The sequence below is a fragment of the Nannospalax galili genome, unplaced genomic scaffold, assembly GCF_000622305.1.
Source record: "Nannospalax galili isolate Female #2095 unplaced genomic scaffold, S.galili_v1.0 scaffold386, whole genome shotgun sequence".
In the NCBI taxonomy this organism is placed as follows: domain Eukaryota; kingdom Metazoa; phylum Chordata; class Mammalia; order Rodentia; family Spalacidae; genus Nannospalax; species Nannospalax galili.
This window is the reverse complement of record NW_008356676.1, coordinates 987,114-1,007,019: the sequence shown is the minus strand read 5'-3', so window position 1 is coordinate 1,007,019 and position 19,906 is coordinate 987,114. Positions and strand designations below refer to the sequence as shown.

Below are 19,906 nucleotides of genomic sequence, written 5' to 3'. Positions count from 1 at the left end.
AAACAAAAACCCTAGATACTCTTAGAAGTCTTCCTTCAACCTGGAATGTACCATTTCAAAGGGCAAATCTACAAAGGCAGAACAGTAGAGGCCAAAAGTGCTGATTAACAGAAACCATTTTTCCTTATCTCATTACTTTCCTAGCAGCCAGCCTTCAGCCAGCTTCATCCTGGACTTTAATTTTAGACTTGTAATGTGAGGTGTGCAACTACCTTTGCATGCAAATGGGGCTGCTGGGTGCCCAATTACCTAATACATAGCAGCAGATGTTGCATGGATAGTCTAGCAAGCATGCAATGTTTTGAATACAAAATTAGGATACTGCCACTGGAAATTAATCCCTTATTCATTGCATGGTCTTTGTTCACCTTAAGAAAGATTTTTCACTCCTCGATTGCCATTATTTTATGGGAGCTAGGGAGCTGAAATTCTCCGAGTGGTATCTGGAAACTTCAATATGATGCAATGGTGAGCCATTCTACAGAGCCTTAAAGCTGAAATGTAAGACACTGGTTTTCATTGCCAACTGTGAAATTGCTGCACCCTCTTCACTGCTGAGACTGGGGTGGAGTCTAGGCTGGGATTTGCCTAGGCTGTAGCTCGGCAATTCTTAACCTTTACCACAAATCAGAATCACCTGGAGGACTTTTTGGAGGCTTGTGAAAGGGCAGAGCTTCTGATTCAATAGCGCTGGGGTGAGGTTCAATAACATGCATTTTTAAAATAAGTTCCTAGTTGATGTCTGCAATGGCTAATCTTCTTTGTCATCTTTACTGGATTTAGAATCACCTAGGAGACACATCTCTGGACAAGTCAGTGAGGGCATTTCCAGAGAGGATTAAGTGAGAAGGGAAGACTCCCCTGAATGTGGGCAGTACTGTTTCATGAATTTAGGGTTCTGGAGTGAACGAAAAAAAAAAAAGAAAAAAAAAAAAAAGGAGAAAACATCCTGTGCACCAATCACCTCTCTGCTTCCTGACTGCAGATTCAATGTGACCAGCTGCCTGTTTCTGCCACCATGCCTCACCACCATAATGGACTGTACTCTCAAACTGTGAGCCATAATGAGTCCTTCCTCCTTTACATTTCTTCTTGACAGGTATTTGGTGACAGTAACAAGAAAAGTAACTAATATAATACTGACCAAGTTATCACACTTAGAGAGCCACTGCTGTAGATTAATTATATGTTCTAAGGTCACAATATGGTTTGTCCTCAGTAAAACCCAAGTTGAAGCTCAGTCCCCAGTGTGTTGTTGTTGAGAGGTGGCAGGGTCTTTAAGAGATGTCATGGACGATGGGGGCACCACTCTCAAAAGGGATTGGTGGATTAATGCCATTCTAACAGGAGTAGTCTCATAGGACTGGTCTAGTTAAGAGTGTTATAAGTCAGGCATGGTGCCACATGCCTTAATTCCAGTGGAGGCAGGTGAATCTCTGTGATATCAAGGCCAACCTGCTCTATATAGCAAGTTAGTTCCAGGCCAGCTGAGGAGACCCTTTTGGTCTCAAAAAGACAGAAAAAAAAAAAAAAAAAGTGTTCACATGCTTGGTCTTTTGCACAGCCCTGCTTCTCCTTTTGCTTCTCTGCCATGTTCTGATAGAGCCAAAGGTGCCTCGCCCAGGTGCTGGTACCACAAGCTCTTTGAATTTTCTAGTCACTAAAACTGTGAACTAATTGAATCTCTTTTTAAAAGGCATTTCTTGGGGGCTGGAAAGATGGTTTATCAGTTAAGAGCACTGACTTCTCTTGCAGAAGACCCAGGTTCGATTCCCAGCACCCTCATGGCAGCTACAAATGTCTGTAACTCCTGTTCCACGGTATCCGAAGCCCTCTTCTGACCTCTGTGGGCACTGCATAACAAGGGTGCATTTACATAACCTGCAGACAATACACTCATACACACAAAAATTAATAATAAATAAAATTTTAAAATGAATTACCCTGCCTTAGGTGTCTTGTTAAAGCAACACAAAAGTACTAACAAACTGTCTTAGGTGTTTTGTTAAAAGATAATTTAGAAGTTGGAGTGGTGGCACACACCTTAAATCCCAGCACTCAGGAGGCGGAGACAGGTGAATCTCTGAGTTTGAGGCTACCCTGGTCTATATAGCAGGTTCCAGATCATTCAGGACTACATAGTAAAACCCTGTCTCAAAACAACAATAATAAAAAACCCACAAACTACTTAGGGATTAATAAATATTTAATAAATACACAGGTGCTAAATCATATGCTAAAGATCACTAGATTAAGTCACAGGACAGAGACTCAAAAGTTCAGGTCTTTTGACCTATACCAGTTAACTGTAGTTAATTTTGCAGCTCAACATGGAAAGCATAAACTATGACTGTCTTCTAACTCCAGCCCCCCTTTATTGTTTTTTAAAATATTTATTTATTATTTTTATTTTATGTGTATGAGTGTTATGCCTGCATGTATGTAGGTGCATCCGTGTCGTACAATGCCCACGGAAGACAGAAGAGGCTGCTGGATCACCTGGAACAGGAGTTACAGATAGTTGTGTTAGCTGCCATGTGGGTGCTGGGATTCAAACCTGGATCTTCTGCAAGAACAGTCAGTGTTCTTAACCACTGAGCCACCTCTCTGTCCCCAATTGTTTAGCTTAGCATACTAATCATGGGTTTCATCACTTCATCGTGGCACCTTCATCCATGTGTCATTACACTCTGTGCTCATGCAGTCCCTTCCTACGCTGCCTTCCCTGTGTCTCTTCTCCACCCCCAGTTGGCTTCCCTCCTCTCCTGGGTTTGTCACTCCTGCTTTCCTGTTAGACGTATTCCATTTCCCTGTTCCCCAGTTCCCTGAAGATCTCTTCCTCACTTCTCACGATCCCCAGTCTAGTTTTATGACCTGCCCACACACATATATAAATACACAGACATGTGTAAAGACATAAATACATGAATAATTTTAAACCTAAGTTCTACCCATAAGAAAAAAATATGGCATTTGTCTGAGTCTGGCTTACTTCACTTAATACAACAATTTCCAGTTGGATTTATTTTCCTGTGGATGTCATGATTTCATTTTTCGTTATGGCTGCATAAATCCCATTGTGTATATGCTTCTTTATTCCTTCATCTGTTGATGAATATCCAGACTGGTTCCATTGCCTGTATCTTAAGGCCCTTAACAGATGCCCAAACAATGTGACCACTTAACTGAGCACCTATTGTGGAAGGATTATTAGAGAATTACAGGGAGTGAAGGGAGATGCCAAACACAAATATCAACCTCCACCAAACTTATACTTTAGCTAGAGAAAATGCAAGAAACCATCAGAACTCATATCCAAACAAGTGCTTGTGTGATGTAAAAAGTCAGAGATCTAGGCAGAGGCGAGATCTGGGTCCTCTGTGAGGACCCAGAGCAGTAGTAAACTTCAGGGAAGAAAACTAACTTGAAGCTTAAAAGACATACACTGAAATGGAAAATGTGTTTGTTTGCAAGGAGTTTACTAAAAGTATTTCACAGAGAATTTTCAAGCCCATGGATCTTCTTGTGGAAATTATGGAAGAGATTTGGAAAGAAAAATGTGGTTATAAATCAGTATTTTATAATATCCAATCTAATTAAGTCTGATGACACCATAGTAGAATCTGTCACTGGTAGAAAACACGAGACTCCTAGGTCAGAAACAAAAGATTCATTATTCGTTACACAGAAAACAATATGACTTGTCAGACTGTTTACATCTATTCTCTCTTGCTCCAGGTCTCATGAGGATGGTATTAGGAACAGGACTATGAGGTCTCAGGACACTGTGTATAGTAACAGCACCTGCACACAATGCAGAGAGGAAGAGAGAAGGAATTACCTTGCCCAGAGATTAGAGGTTTTTAATCAAAAGCATTTCAGCCTAATCCTAACAGTGGTTCTAACAGTCCATGTTTTATGTTAGAGAACTTCTTAGCAATATTTTATTAGCTAAAAATGCCAAATCTAAAATACCTTATAATAGTCACAAGAAAGCACTGCTGAACAATTTAACTTTTATTCCTCCTCCTTGCAACAGGAAGAGGAGCTTATGTCTAAGGATATGCTTTTTATTTTTTAATATCGTGTGGCAGAGTACAAGGCCGTGATAGATACAAATATTCATCTCTTTTCTCTGAACTTTTTCTTGACGTGAAAAGCAAGTATAATTTATTAATGTTTTCAAACAATTAGTTTCCACCCATCACCAAGGCCTTTGCCATTTTAACTGTGGTGTGACTTTGCCAGGCAGTCTCTGAAGCTGCTCACGAGACAAGTCCAGGCTACCTAGATTTAGCATTCTGGTCATTTCCTAATGAAGCAACATTAAAGCTACTGAAACAAATATATATTTTTGAAAATGAGTTTCCTTAATTATCTCATTGAAATTTAATGACATATCTGTTGGGAAAGTTGTTTCCAATTCCCAACAGCATACATCTGTGAGACAGAGCAAAGGGCACAGGGGATGACAGTCAAAGACAAATTTGCCTTTCTATACCATCAAAAGAAAAAGGGGGCTGGAGAAATGGCTCAGTGAGCAAAGGGCCTGCCGTGCAAGCATGAGGACCCAAGTTCAGATGCCCAGAACTCATAAAAAGCCAGGCGAGACCATGCAGATCTATAACCCCAGTGCTGGGGGAAGGGGCGCTAGATCCCGAGGCTTGCTGCCTGTCAGTCAGTGAGCTTCAGGTTCTGCTACAGGCCCTGTCTCAATATATAAGGTGGAGAAGCAATTAAGGAAGATACCCAGTGTCTACCTCTGGGCTCCACATACACCTGCATGCATGCACACTCACATATATACACACTAAAGAGAGAGAGAGAGAGAGAGAAAGAGAGAGAGAGAGAGAAAGATATGTAAGCCATTTTGCACTGTGAGGCTGTGGGTTAGTTACACAACTGTACCTCCCATGTACATTTTTATGACATCAATAAACACTCTGTGAAGAACTGCTATGTGGAAATCATGAAAAATATCTTGGCTGGGGAAAGGTATTACATAAATATATCCCCTGGAGTGTACAAACTGCACCAGATGTAATTTAAATTTCTAATTAAGAACGGCACTGGTTTGATTGAAGAAGAAATGTAGTGGAGAGCAGAGATTCAGAAAGAGGTAGACGAGTAAATTACAGACAACTTCAAGCCAAACAGTAGGCCTGTGAAGTTTACTGTCTCAGCAAAAACTGGCTCCAGGTGGTGATAGGAACTGAAACCTAGACTAACATGTGAAAGGAGCCAGTCTGCAGAGGAGGACTGAGAGCCCGCCCTTCCTGTGGCATCATCTAAGGAGCAGAACATATGTGAAACACGGCCCTCAAAATACAAATTGGGGCGAAGCACCATAAAAGACCATCTACTTCGTGGCTGGGTGCTTTTCAGGCTCTTTCCTCACCTCACCAATCTACGTCCACTCTTGAGAGTGTTTTCCCCTTTAATAAGCTGCCTCTTTCTATTCCATGCCTGTCTTGAAAAGCATGGCTTTCTCTGCATCTCCTCCTGGCAGCTGCAGAGTTCATCTAACCTGCACTATGTTTCTCCCTTAAACTCTAATACACTTGTCCTTGAGCTTCCTTTTGTGTCTGTTTTTGCTTTCTGTTTTTGTGATAAAAGGCCATGACCAAGAGCAACTTAGGGAGGAAAGGGTTTATTACAACTTACAATCATCAGGTCACAATCCATCACTGAGGGAAGTCAGGGCAGGAACTCAAAGCAGGAACCTGGAGGCAGGAACTGAAGCATTGACCATGGAGGAACGCCGCTTACTGACTTCCTCTGCTTCCTTTCTTACGCAGCCCAGGCCCTCTGGCACAGGGGTGGCACCACTCACAGTGGGCTGGGCCCTCCCACATCAATCATCAATCAAGAAAATGCACCACAGACATGCCCACAAGCCAATCTGTTGGAGACCATTCCTCTTTGATATTCTCGCTTTCCAGGTATGTCGAGGTTGGTGTCAAGTTGACAACAACTATGAGAGCATCCATTTCTACATTCTTTTATTAATGAGACTAGGAATCCTAAATGGGAACCTCAGCTTCCCTGGTAAAAATGCTTTTCACAGTTCAAGAAAATCTTATCCTTGGATATGGTTGGGGTGGGGTGAGGGCTGGGGGAAAAGAAAGGCACCCGATAGTTTTCTGAATCTGGAACTCCATGTTGCCTTTGGTTGTATGATCTTTAGTGTGGGAATATGAGGCTTATTATTTTTAACCAACATGACCTTAAACTTTTAAGGCATTTGGGTTACCAGAGTTCTTTTTCAAACAGACTCTATTACCAACAAAACAAAACAAATATCAAGATGGGCTGAGCAAATTACCCTCGACCCCCAGCCCTGATCCAGCATCCATGAAATATGTACATATTTCATATTTCCAGCATTCATTCAGGTGTGAATGGTCTCACAAATCCTTTTTGGTCTCAGGACTTCCTGGTCCTAAAATATTATCTGCCCCACCGGAAGTTGATATGAAGTTGCTAAGTTCTTCAACAGTATTTTGTTGGAAGGCAAAACAGATACCCAGAGGGTAAAACCAGCAAGACCTCCAGGACCCTTGTATATAGGATAGCTTTATGAACATTAGAAAAAGACACATATATTCATGCACATTCATGCAAGGCCCAGGGTTCCCATGTATTGGTGAGCTATGACCACTTTACACAAATTAGAAAAACACATCTTAGTATGGGCTTAGAGTTTGGTACATATTTCATGTCTATATTACTAATTTAAGTTTTGTACATATTTTATGTCTATATTACTAATTTAACTGGACCAATCTGTACCATTAACAACATGCACAACTATAAAGGGTAGACAAGAGATGTTGTATTTCTTCATGTAAAAACGTACACCATAAATAATACATAAAAAAGAAAAATGCTGAAAGAAATATTAGCACTAAAGATATAAAGAATGTTCACGAAAAAATAATTTCTACAGAACCGTCATCTTTAAGAGGTCAAAAACCAAGGGTAGAAGTACAGATTGGGACCAATTGGTAGGTATACTTGCTGAATGTCTAAAATTGCTTTTTCGGAAAGAAAAAAAGAAATTTATGTTTTCAGAACACAGATGTCAGGTCTGAGATCTAATGTGACTTTATTACAAGCTCATAGCCAGCCTGTTTCTGCTTCCTGGGCAGTGGCAGAAAACATAAGATGCCTGGTCAGAGACATGAGACTTCATTCCCCTGAGCTTAGCTGGCGACATAGCCAGCAGCCCATTCACACCAGCTCTGTGTGGCACTTTATTACCATTAAACTTAAAGCTGATTATGTCCATGCCCTTCAAGTTATCTATAACATAAAACCAGAAGTTCACTATCTAGGGATTGTATATATCTCAATCCATGCAAAGGATATTTTAGAATGAAATTCTTTTTACTTCTAATTTTGAAAGACATATAATAAAATGCATATAAATACTTTGTAAAGAATTTAAAAGCAACTCATAATCCAACTTCTCAAAGATTGCAATTATAGTTGTATACAATTAGTTTGTATTTCCATTAAATCTATGTTCTCTCCTTTGTTTTTTGTTTTCTTTTGAGACAAAGCCATGTTTCTCAGCCTAACTTTGAACTCACTAAGTAGCTCAGGATGGCCTCGAACTTGCTACCATCTCCCTGCCCTCGCCTCCTGAGTGCTAGGATTACAGATGTGCACCAGCACAGGCAGCTATGGTCTCTACATACTATAACAGTCTGTGATCATATTTTAAGTACAATTTTATTTCAATTTTATGTGGTTTTAACCATTCATTTATATATGGTATATGCTTAACTCTAAGTGGCTGTACAATATGTCTTAATATCTATCTTATTTGTTTCAAATCTTCACTATTATAAATTATCCTGTGGTCTGTACTAAATAAAGCTTTGCACAAATCTTTGTTCAGAAGATTCTAATAGTCCTTTGTAATCAGTGCTTGGGGCAGGAATGGGCTCAATTTGCATTTTATTCCTTAGGTCTCCCATTTGCTTTTCTAAAGTTCCACAGATAATCTAGATAAAAGTATAAGATTAGTTTCCACTCTTATGCCTGGTTCTCCTAGGTTTTTGGACTAGAAGAAATGGTGGCCCTTCCCCATGTCAGCTTCACTTCCTTCTTACCAGTAGCAGCCCTATAATTCAGGTTGACAGTGTGCCCATGAAAGGACTGTAGTCTCCAACCTTTATAGCTAGGTGTAACCATGATTATGCTGGGGTTTTGACAAGTAAGTAGAAATATTGAGGGGAATTTCTAGGACCATGCTTTAAAATTTATTTATTTTTATAAGTGTGAGTGTAGTAAGCCCCTGCCCCTTGTCCTTTAAGGACAATAGCACCTGACTCATTAAGAGTTAACAGACTTCTCAGGACTTTGTCGATGTAGAGGTTTGAGGAAGAGGCAGTCTGCTCCCAGAATCCCAGGAAGAAGACCAGATAAGCTGTCCTTGGAATTCCAGGGCAGATGTAGCCCTCCTTTTATGTTTCTGCATACATCAAAGGAGATCTATTACTGAGCCAGTCTCCGCAGCCTTGGGTGTGCCACACAGAAGCCAGAAAAGGGTGTTAGAGTTCCTGGAACTGGAGTTAGGGAAGGTTGTTAGCCACCATGTGGGTGCTGGGAACCAAACCCAGGTCTTCTGCAAGAGTAGCCAGTGCTCCTAACCTCTGAGCCATCTCTCCATCCCCCTAGGGCTGTACTTTTAAATGGAGATGGACAGGTAAAGCTTTCTGTTGCTTTTTCCCCTCCTGGAAGGTTGAAGTGACAGCTGATGCTCAAACAGTTATCTTTGGTCAATGATGTATTTTGAATTCAGAAGTCTTTCATAAAGAGTGACAGAACAGAAGGGCAGAAACAGTCTGCCCTCTAACTGTAAAACCACATTTGTGCTAACCCAGGATCAAACTGCCTGACTCCAATTGAATCCTGACGTTTCCTAACTACATAATTAATTTCGAACAAATTCACTTAGTTGCTTTGCTTTTCTCACTTGTAAAATGGGGGCAACTATCTACCTCATAGGTAAAAAATGCTTAGAACACTATCAGGGACCAAACATATGGCCCAGCAGGTAAAAGCACTTGCCATATAAACCCAAGGACCTGAATTTGATCACCAGAATATATAGTGGAAGGAGAAAACCACCTCCCCACTAATTGCTCTTTGACCATCACACATGTCACAGCACACAGGCATGACACAGTGCACAGGTATGGCACGTGCAGCTCCACACTCATATATGAGAGAGAGAATGAGAGAGAGAGAGAGAGAGAGAGAGAGAGAGAGAGAGAGAGAGAGAAATAAAAACAAACAACAGAAAGTAACAGGGTCTGGAAAGATGGTTCAGTGGTTAAGAGTGCTTGCTGCTCTTCGATTCCCAGTCCCACACCAGGTAGATCACAACCTCTAGCTCCAGGAGATCCTATATCCTCTTTTGTCCTCCACCAACACTCTCCCACACATGACAGAGGCAGACAGACAGACATACAGACACACACACGTTTTTTAAAAAATTAAAAAAAAATATTTTTAGTCCTTTTGAGACAGTGTCTCCCTGTAGTTCCAGCTGGCCTGGAACTTGGTATGTAGACAGTCTAGCCTTGACCTCATAGAGATCCACCTGCCTCCACCTCCTGAGTGCTGAGACTAAAGGTGTGCACCACGACATCTGGCAAAATAAAATATTTTTTGAGAAAAGAAAATAACAAATTTTCTATTATGATTGCCAAGTATTTGTAGTATCTCAGCCCTAGTCTACCTACCTTTAGGTGTATTTTATAGGAAAAATAGTAAACAAAGCTTAGCTTAGGGTATCTATGAAGAACATCTGTTTTGCATGTGATGTTGAGAACTATATACAATATATGTGACACCTGTTTTATGTATTAGACCCTTGCCTATCACTAGTCCATCTTTTCATCCATGAATTCTTTTCTGCATCTTCTTTTCATAAATATATTAGTTTGTCTAGGTTCTTTTTACATCCTTGCTTTTCCCTCTAGCATCTATATCACAGTTTGATTCTTTTCTGTGTCCCTGGAGTCCTAAGAACCACTGCATGAAACAAAATGACATTAAGAAAGATATCTTTTAAAATGAGCAAATATGAGCCTGGAGAGATGGCTCACTGGTTGTTCTTACAGAAGACCTGGGTTCGAATCCCAGCACCCACATAGTGGCTAACAATCCTCTGTAACTCCAGTTCCAGAGGATCTGATGCCCTCTTCTGTCCTCAGAAGGCAGTGCACAACACGGGTGCACTTACACACCTGCAGGCAATGCACTCATACACATAAGATAAAAATAAATAATTTAAAAATAAAATAAAAATACGCTCATTAAAAAAATGAGTAAATATTAGTTCCCTGCAAGTAGTAGTATAGTTCTGAGCCCTGGCTTTGTTCCTTCATTTATTGAAATATAGTATACCTACAGTAAACTGCATATACCTTAAGTGTACTGCTCTATGACAAACCTTCTTTTAAGTCCTCCAGGTTCCAAAAGAGAAAGGGAGAAAGAAGAGAAACACAAGGAGCTTTAAGATATTGCCCAGAAGTACTTGTCCCCCAGTTGTTTATTTTAAAATTCTTTAAGGTTTGGGCTGGGGGTACAGCTCAGGAGGAAATGTTTCCCTAACATATCCAAGGCCTGGGTTCCACTCCCAGGACTGCACATACACAAATAAAGCTCAACAAGCATTGTTAGTAAAATAACTGCCACTATCTACTTGTATTCATCAGCTGTGAATGCTTTACATATTTATTTCTCTTGTCTCGACTTTATTTTTTTGTGAACTAGAAGAATAAACTTCAGGGTCATGATATATAACCCCTAAATACGTTAGCATGTACCTCCAAGGAAAAAAGACATTATCCTACTTATACACAAAAACATTATTGTACCAGAGGAGTTTTATGCTAATGTATTATCTAATTATATTCAAATTTCAAAATTGTTTCATTTTAATATTCTTGCCTATTCCTACCTCATTCTGAAATCAATCATGAATTTCACATGTCTCTGCAGACTCAATCTAGGACAATTTCCTTGACATTTTTCTTCCATGATTGGCATTCTTTAAGAAGTCTAAATATATTGTTTTATGGAATGCCTCAAAATCTGGGGGCAAGCATTATTATTACAGAAAGGATTATTTCCTTCTGAGTAGCGTGTTAGTTATTTTTCCTCACTCACCATTTGTGACCAAACACCTGACAGAAGCAACCTAAACAAAGACAGGTTTATTTGGGCTCATAGGTGAGGGGAATACAGTCCACCATGACAGGAAGGCATGCAGTGGAAGCAGCTCGTTAGCTGTTGGCTGCAGCAGCAGGAGTGAGACAGCTGGTCAGAGATGTGGCCCATCAGGAAGCAAAGAGAGCCAAGGCTGGAAGCTGGGTTGGGTTCTAGCCCTCAAGGTCCACCCTTAGTGGACTATGGCAGCCAACTAGGCCCTACATCCCAAAGGTTTTACAATCTCCCCAAACAATGCCATCAGTTAGAGACATGTTAAAAAATATGAGCCCTTGGGGCTGGAGAGATGGCTCAGCAGTTAAGAACACTGGTTGTTCTTGCAGAAGACCTGGGTTCAAATCCCAGCACCCACATGGCAGCTAACAACTGCCCGTAACTCCAGTTCCAGGGGGATTCGATGGCCTCTTCTGTCCTCTGCAGGCATTGCATGACATGGGTGCACTTACCTACATGCAGCCAGCAATACACTCATACACATAAAAATAATAAATAAAATATTTTTTAAATAATAATAAAAATAAAAAATAAAAATATGAACCTGCTGGGGAACTTCTTAGAGTACCAACAATCTGTTGTAAGTATAAGGATCATTTCCTAGTACAACTGAATGATAAAGTGATTTGCATAAAACAGTGTCTGCCTATGTGATACACATCATTCACATTTAAGAGAAAGATTAGTCAAGATAGGCATGGTACTAGACATCTGTAATATCAGCATTTGAGAGGAAGAGGCTAGAGGGCCAGGAGTTCAAGGTCATCCTCAGCTGCATAGTGAGCTCAAGGCCAGCCTGGGATATATGAGATCCTGTCTCAAAAAACAAAAATATTAAAAAAAAAAATCATCACCCTCTCTAGAAAGTAAGACTAAAGGGCTTAATGGCACTAAGATTTTCTTCTTTGCTTTTTTTAGACAGAATCTCTCCTTCCTAATGTAGTACAGGCTGGCCTTTAACTCTTATTTCCCTGCCTCAGCCTTCTAAGCATTAAGATTCCATGTATGTGCCAACACACCCTGCTCTAGACCTTGAATATTAATGATGGCAAATATCTTCAATTTTTCTACATTATTTTAATGGATTGCTTTTTAAGTCTTCATATTTAGAAGGAAAATTACAAACATTACAGAACAAAGGAACTGTCACCAGCTGATTTTCTGATATAGAACAGACCCTTTCAAAGCAATCTGTTCTCTTTGATTATTTTTTTTCTCCTAAGCTTTTGTTTCAGATTCAAATACATTCTGAATAGATGCAATTAACCTTAACAATATGTATAACCTTACAGCATTCTACTGACTTTGAAGTAAGTAACCTTACTGTGTAATTGAGCTAAGTTTCTTTTTTCCCTCATTCTGCTACACTTCTACAGATTATTATAGGCATTATGTGTTTTCAAGCTTTCATTGTCCTGTTGATTTATTGTTTCACTGTTGCAGCTGTCAAAGACTTTTTGAAAAATGTCCATTCATTTTTGATGATACTGTATTTGAGCAAAAATGATTGCTCCCCAAGATTTGGCAGATCACAAATGCATAGCACACAGAGGAGTAGGGTCTCGCACACAAAAAAGTTGGAAATTCATTCTTAAAAGGACCATAATTTATACCTTTCTCCATAAACAGGAAGGTAAATTAGATTTAATCAAACTGAAATGTCTTTTCTTTCCATCCACTCTTAAACTCTTCTGCTTTGCATGGAACCATATTTTTCAAACTGTAGGTGGTAACCCACTAATGCTTTAGGAAATCAATGAATTTATTTTTAATGAGCAAGAAATACAAAAAGAGGCCTGGGGGGATGGCTTAGTGAATAAGAGCACTTGCTCTGCCATCATGAGGACCTGAGTTCAAATCCACAACACCCACATAAACAGCAAGGCATGTCTGTAACCCAGCACTGGGAATACAGAGACAGGCAGATCTTGAAAGCTTGCAGGCCAGTCAGCCTAGCCAGAACTGTGAGTTTCCAGCTTGGTGAGAGACTATTGCAAGGCATAAGGTAGAGAGTGCTAGGAAGGCACCTGATACTCTATGCTCTGGCCTCTGCACATGCTTGTACTCATACACACATGTGCATGTACCAAACACACACATACATACACACACACACACACACACACACACACAAATAGAAAATGTCAGTGTATCATAAGCAGTTAAGGTTGAGAATTATTTTGGGGGATTTCTTTTCAGTTGACTATACCTTCATATATATACTCACACATGTAGTATGTCAATGTCAAGTAAGTTGCTCACTGTGGGCTGTGGTCAGAAGTCACCATGTGATTGAGGTTGCTCAGCGAAAATGACAGTTTACTGTTCTAGCAATAGGGAACCAAGCTGTTATGTCATTTGTGAAAATTAAAGAAAGAGAAAGCTAACCCCAAACCTGGAACTTGGCAAACTACTTTTCTATTCAAGTTATTTTAAAGCTGTGATAAGATTCTAGACACACCTTCCCAAAATATGGCACCTTGGCACTTGAGAAAACAGCAGAAGCAGGCGGGTCTCCCTGAACTTCCCCACCCCTTGAAGCAGACCCTTTAGAGAAAGTGAGTCATAAGGATCTCATTTCAGAGCAATCTTCCATATTGCCTGTGGGAAAGGAATGAAACCACAGAGACATAAATAAGAATCTGCACAAACAAGCCTCCTGAGTTCTCCAATTTCTTACTAGATTACTGTTGGTACCCCTTTCTGACCAATCATATAACTACACGACTGTTCACCCTTCATCAAACCTAAGCATGAAAATAAGGTGTTATGGCTTTGTACAAAATGTCCCTTACAGGCTTATGTTTTAAGCATTTGTTGGTACCCAGATTGTGACACTATTCCAAAGACTATGAAGTCTTTAAGAGATGAGTCCTGACTGGTGTAAGTAGGGCGAGCTCCGGGCTCCAGTGGAGGACCTGTGAAGGCTAGACACACTTCTATCTGGTTCCATGCTGCATTTCCCTACTCCTGCCTGTGGTCACATTATGAACAAGCCTCTACCACATACACACCATGAAGCTGCCCTACTATGCCTTTCCCACTATGATGGCCTGTAGCCTTGAAACCATGAGCCAAAATAAACCCTTCCTCTCTTAAGTTGCTTCTGTCAGGTATTTTATCACAGTAATGGGAAAAGTTACCAACATATAAGATTTCCCTGTTTCTTTGGGTCTTCATTTCCGAAGGCTCCAATATCACATAAAACATAAAAAGTTTTTCTCCTCTTGTTAATCTATCTTTTGTTATAGAATCCTCATCCATGAATCTAGGGATGGGTAAAAAAAGAAATTGTTTCTCCCCTACAGCTATAAGTAAATATCACATACTGTCTCTATATTACTACTCTCGTTGGCCTACTGATTTTTTTCTTATTGTGACTATAAAACAACAAGACCACAGGTAGCTGCAATGTCTCTGCCTCCTCCAGCTCCTAAACAGGTTCAAGATCCAGACTTTGGTAGACAGGCTCAGGTTTGGGTGCTGGCTTGATAATTAGGAAAAGCAGTGAGAACTTGGAAAATCCTTTAATCTTCCAAGACTCAATTTCTTTATCTGTCAAGTGGCAAAGTATTTATTTTTAAGATAAAAGTTAGCCATGTATATGTCATACTTAGTGAAAGGTCTAGTGCGTGGTTTAGTATTTGAGGTATCTAAAGTATTGGGGAGAGTTGGGGATTTGCTTGTTTTTCTGGTTACACTGGGACTTGAACCTATGGCTACACACATGTTAGACAAGAGCTCTACCACTGATCTACAGCCCCAGCTGATTATTTTGATGCTTGTTTATTTTGGTTTCGCAAGGGTACTTAGTTTATTTGAGGCTATAGCTAATTTACATTGTGCTGCCACAGTGTTGCAATGCTCCAACACATTTATCATTCCAAAAGTAAGCTAAACAAGAAGAGTTCTGCTAGTTAATTTGGTATTAGAATCTGGTAACAGTCGAGGCACCTACCCAGCTCATTGAACTGTGTCATTATCATTAAGAGTTAAATATTATTAGTTACTTTACAAACTTTCTAAATGCTTGTGAGCCTTATCTAGGAGCTGAGTTAAATAATCCCCTAATGAATAACTATACTGAGCCATCAGGAAGATTGCTCATTAACACAATCACTGTTCTCTTCCAATGTACTATTATTTCATAACACTAAAAGAAGTGTCTGCACTATTCAGTTCTCCATCTCCATGAAGAGTAACCCTGAAGCTTTCGTGCCATTTAGCATCTGTAAGCAAAATCTTATTTTCTCTTAATCATATGGAGACAGGAAATCAAAATCTGGAGCACTGCAGTGAGGAGGAAATAGTAAAATGGTTCTTACAGGCTCTAATAACTGCACTGTATACTTGGGCGCTGCGTGTAATGGAGCATATCTGTAATCCAGCTGAAGAATTGGAGGTGAGATCACATGTACAAGACCAGTATGGGCTGTATAGTGACATCAAGGCTAGTCTGGGCTCCACAGCGGGGTTCTCCAGGCAGAGAGATGGCTCAGAGGTTAAGAGCACTGTTTGCTCTTGCAAAGGACCCAGGTTTGGTTCCCAACACCCACATGGTGGTTAACAACCATCTGTAACTCCAGTTCCAGATCTTCTGGCCTCTGTGGGCATTGCATGCAGGGGTGCACTCACATGCAGGAAAAACATGCATATACATAAAATTTAAAAAGTAAAATTAAAAAGATTCTGTCTCAAAAAGCCAAAACAAACAAAAAAGAGCAAACAAAACCCAGGTTTTAGTTACTTTCCCTGTTTCTGTGATAAAATACACTTACAAAAGCAATTTGAGGGAGAATTGGTTTATTTTTGGCTCACAGTACAAAGATACCATCCGTCATGGCAGGGAAGTCAAAGCAGCAGGAACTTAAGAGCAGCTGATAACTTCACAGTCAGGAAGAAGGGAGCAAAGAACACTAGTACTCAGTTAATTTTTCCATTATGTACAGTTCAGTGCCCAAGCCCAGGGGATGATACTATCCTCCTTTAGGGTGGGTCTTGCTTTGTCAATTAACCTAAACAAGGTAATCCCTCACAAGCATGCCCAGAGACTAACCTAATCTAAACCTTTCATAGGTGAACCTCAAGTCTTACCGCCTATGCAATTTCAAATTCTGTCAAGATGACACAACACTAACAGCCATGCCCTACAAAACAAACATATGCACACACAACTTCTAATTCTGTAGGTCTTTGTTCAAATATCATATTGTAGAAAATATTTGCCCGCTCTCAAGACTAGCTCAGATACAGGTTTCCCTAAAGTATACATAAAGATTTGTTTGTGTGACTATTTCAAAAATGTTTGCCCCATCAATTACATAACAAAAAAGAAAATTTTATAAAGCTTGCTAAGCAGTTATTTGCTCCTATGCTTTATTATTTTTTCTTTCTTAAAAGATTTATTGATGGGGCTAGAGAGATTGCTCAGTGGTTAAGAACACTGACTGTTCTTGTAGAGAACCTGGGTTCGAATCCCAGCACCCACATGGCACCTAACAACTGTTCATAACTCCAGTTCCAGGGGATCCGACAGCCTCTTCTGTCCTCCATGGGCATTGCATGACACTGGTGCACTTACCTACATGCAGGCATAACACTCATACACGTAAAATAAAAATAATAAAATATTTTTTTAAAAAGATTTATTTATGTGTATGTGTGTGTATGCCATGTATATATGGGTTTCTGCAGAGACCAAAAGAGGGCACTGTATCCCCTGGAGCTGGAGTTACAGGTGGTAGTTGTTAGTCACTTTGTATGGGTGTTGGAAACTGAATCCAGTCCTTAAGTTCTCTGAAAGAGCAGCAACTGCTCTTAACTGCTGAGCCATCTCTGTGGTCCCTGCTCCTATACTTTAAATTATCTACAGCTAGAGATCCTTTCTTACTGTAAGGGTATTGTGAGGATTGAGTTAGTATTTGTAACATTATTATACAGTAAGCACTTTATAAGTATTTGCTGTTAGTATTGCTCAATCTTTAAGTCTCTATAGTACTCCATGTAAAGTAGGCCACAAATATGTTAAGATAAACTGAATTTGTATATAAATTATGCTAAAGTTAACTACTACATAGTAAAATTCTATATTATGTGTCCCATTTTCAGAGTATCTTTTTATTTCCTTCAAACAACATCAGGTTTTCAAGTATCTGAGTAAAGTGAAACTATACTCTCACAGGCAAGAGCATATTGCCCATAATTGGGTAGGAAGAGACTTGAAGCCTGTGCCTGCTTTATATCTATCTGGACATGATGTAAGTGAAAGTTGTTCACAAGCAAACAAAACATTAAAAGAGAGAACAAAAGATTGCTTTAGATAACAAGGATGTATAAGCTGGTTTGGTTCGGTTGTGTTTTGTGTGTTAGGTGGTATGTGGTGTTTTATGTGGTGTTGTGTGTTGTGTTTTATTTTGTTTTGAGACCTGGTCTACTTGTAGTCCCAGCTGGCTTGGAACTTGATTTGTAGACCAAGCTGGCCTCCACTTCACAGTAAACACTTGCAATTATTTAAATCCAAATGCCATCAAGAACTCAGCCTTGCCTGATAATCAATCTATCAGAGGTTCTTAAGAATCATTGAGTCTAAGAGAATGCCATAGATTTTTACTAGTATGTTTTATGTTAGTAAGAAGGTATTTTAAGTCAGTGTGCTTTTGCAAGGCACACTCAATTTAGGGGTGACAGCATAGTCATCAATAAATGTTGTTAAGGAGGTCATGGCTATTAGCTCCCAACGTTCACTGAATATTGGAATAAAAATTGCTATTATGTCACTTTTAGTAAGGAGGAAATTGAGGCGTGAAGTAGCTAAGCATCTTATTCAAAGAGTAAGTATAGTGGTTTGAATGAGCGGTATCCCCCATTTGCTCAGGTATTTGAACAATTGGTCCCAGGTTGGTGGTACTGTTTGGGGAGGTTTAAGAGGTGTGGCTTTGCTGGAGGAAGTATCTCATGGGGGGTAGGTTTTGAGAGTTCATAGCCTCTCCCCACTTGCAGTTCACTCTCTGCTTTCTGTGGGCAGTGAAGATGTAATCTCTCAGCTTCCTGCTCTGCAGCCTGCTGCCACACCTTCCCCACCATTGTGGATTCTCCTTCTGGAATGCTGGATCCATAAGCCAAAATAAACTCTTTCTTCCATAAGTCACTTTTGGTCATAAGTGTTTTCCAGCAACAGAAAAGTAGCTAATACCCAGGTTCAAAACCTAAGCCTAACTATATCAAAGCCCATGTTTACAATCCCCACACTGGATTCATTGCCCAAATGAATCAACAGAAGGTCACACACAAATAAGATTCAATCCAACTTTACCAAATGAACTATTAAAGGGTTAACATTATCCTCTCTTCTTAACTTTCTGTCATAAAAATCTTCTAAATTCTCTCCTCCAAACAAATAAGACCTTCCTAATTCGTTATTGTTGTTTTTACTGAGATGCCATTTATCACTCAACCACTCCCCTTTGGTTTACCATTTCCATTAAGGAAGCAAATGAGAAAGTAGACATAAGTGAATAATGGAGACAGAAGATGAATTCAGAGTGGTCCAAACAAGAGTTTTTGTTAAACACCTAACAGAGAATGCATTCTGTAATACTCTGCTGACTACCACTGATTCATATGAAGTCTGTGAGAGGTAATTGAATTATTCCAGGAATTTCTCTAATGGTCTATCAGAAAACTGCCCCTTTCTGAGCAATTTGATCCAACAAGATGCTGGAGTAATTACCATCAAACCAGAAAACAGATAGATGTGACTGTTTAATGCTTATGAGATAATACAAGCATACAAATAAATGGTTATAGCTAAATAGATGCTTTCTAATAAAAGTCATAGAAATAATTTCTATCATTAACCACACATGAATATGAGACCATATACCCATGACCTCTGCTATTAGATGCTGCAGCTTATAGATATGTAGGTTACTTGAAGTTAATGAGCTTCCATTGTGGAAAGATGCCAGTTATTTTGAGAGAAATTTCTGCAATCTCTAATTGATTCCCAGACCATCTGCTCCATCTAAGGGTAACCTTATACTGAATAATATTAAAGATTTGATACTTTCAGAAGTTGATGGATGAAAGAAACTCTACTGCTTATTGGTCATAAGGTTATATAACTGTTCCTTAGCAACCAGCATTTGTCTTTTCTGTGACAAAGAAGTCACTGCAAAGGGGGAAACTAAAAATAAAACTGTTTGGACAGTGGCAATTCACAGAGGCAGAGCTTCAAAGGTGGCAATGCCCTTACAAATTGCAGTGTTGAGTGAAAGAAACTCATTCTACAGGGTGGAGAGAGAGGGTTGCTGATGCTCTGCATAATACGTGTTTCCAGGATACCAGCAGGAGTCCCTGAACCACAGACTTAGAATAAACATCATCTATCTGTTTCTGCTTACCACACATTCCAACCTTGAGTCACTGGGGTCCTCACACTCAGCTTTGCTGGTCCCAAGAGGCTAGTGTATTTGGGAGTGTTATAGCGATGCAAGAATGCTCCTAGGTATATGTGGACCCTCTTTACGTTCCTTCTTGCGCTTTGTCTAGCTTGGTGATTCCATTTAGGGTACCATTATCCAAGCTCAGGTGGGTTGGACACACTCATCTTTCAATCCTGCACCTAGTTACAAGAATCAGTGAAGTGCTGGGGTCTGGGATA

General features: G+C 39.8%; 1 protein-coding gene across 1 annotated transcript in view; it reads right to left on the bottom strand.

Moving 5' to 3' along the window:
- Epsti1 (epithelial stromal interaction 1) overlaps window positions 1-19,906 on the bottom strand; it is a 104,530-nt gene that overhangs the window by 83,992 nt on the left and 632 nt on the right. The gene's annotated exons all lie outside the window — the stretch shown is intronic.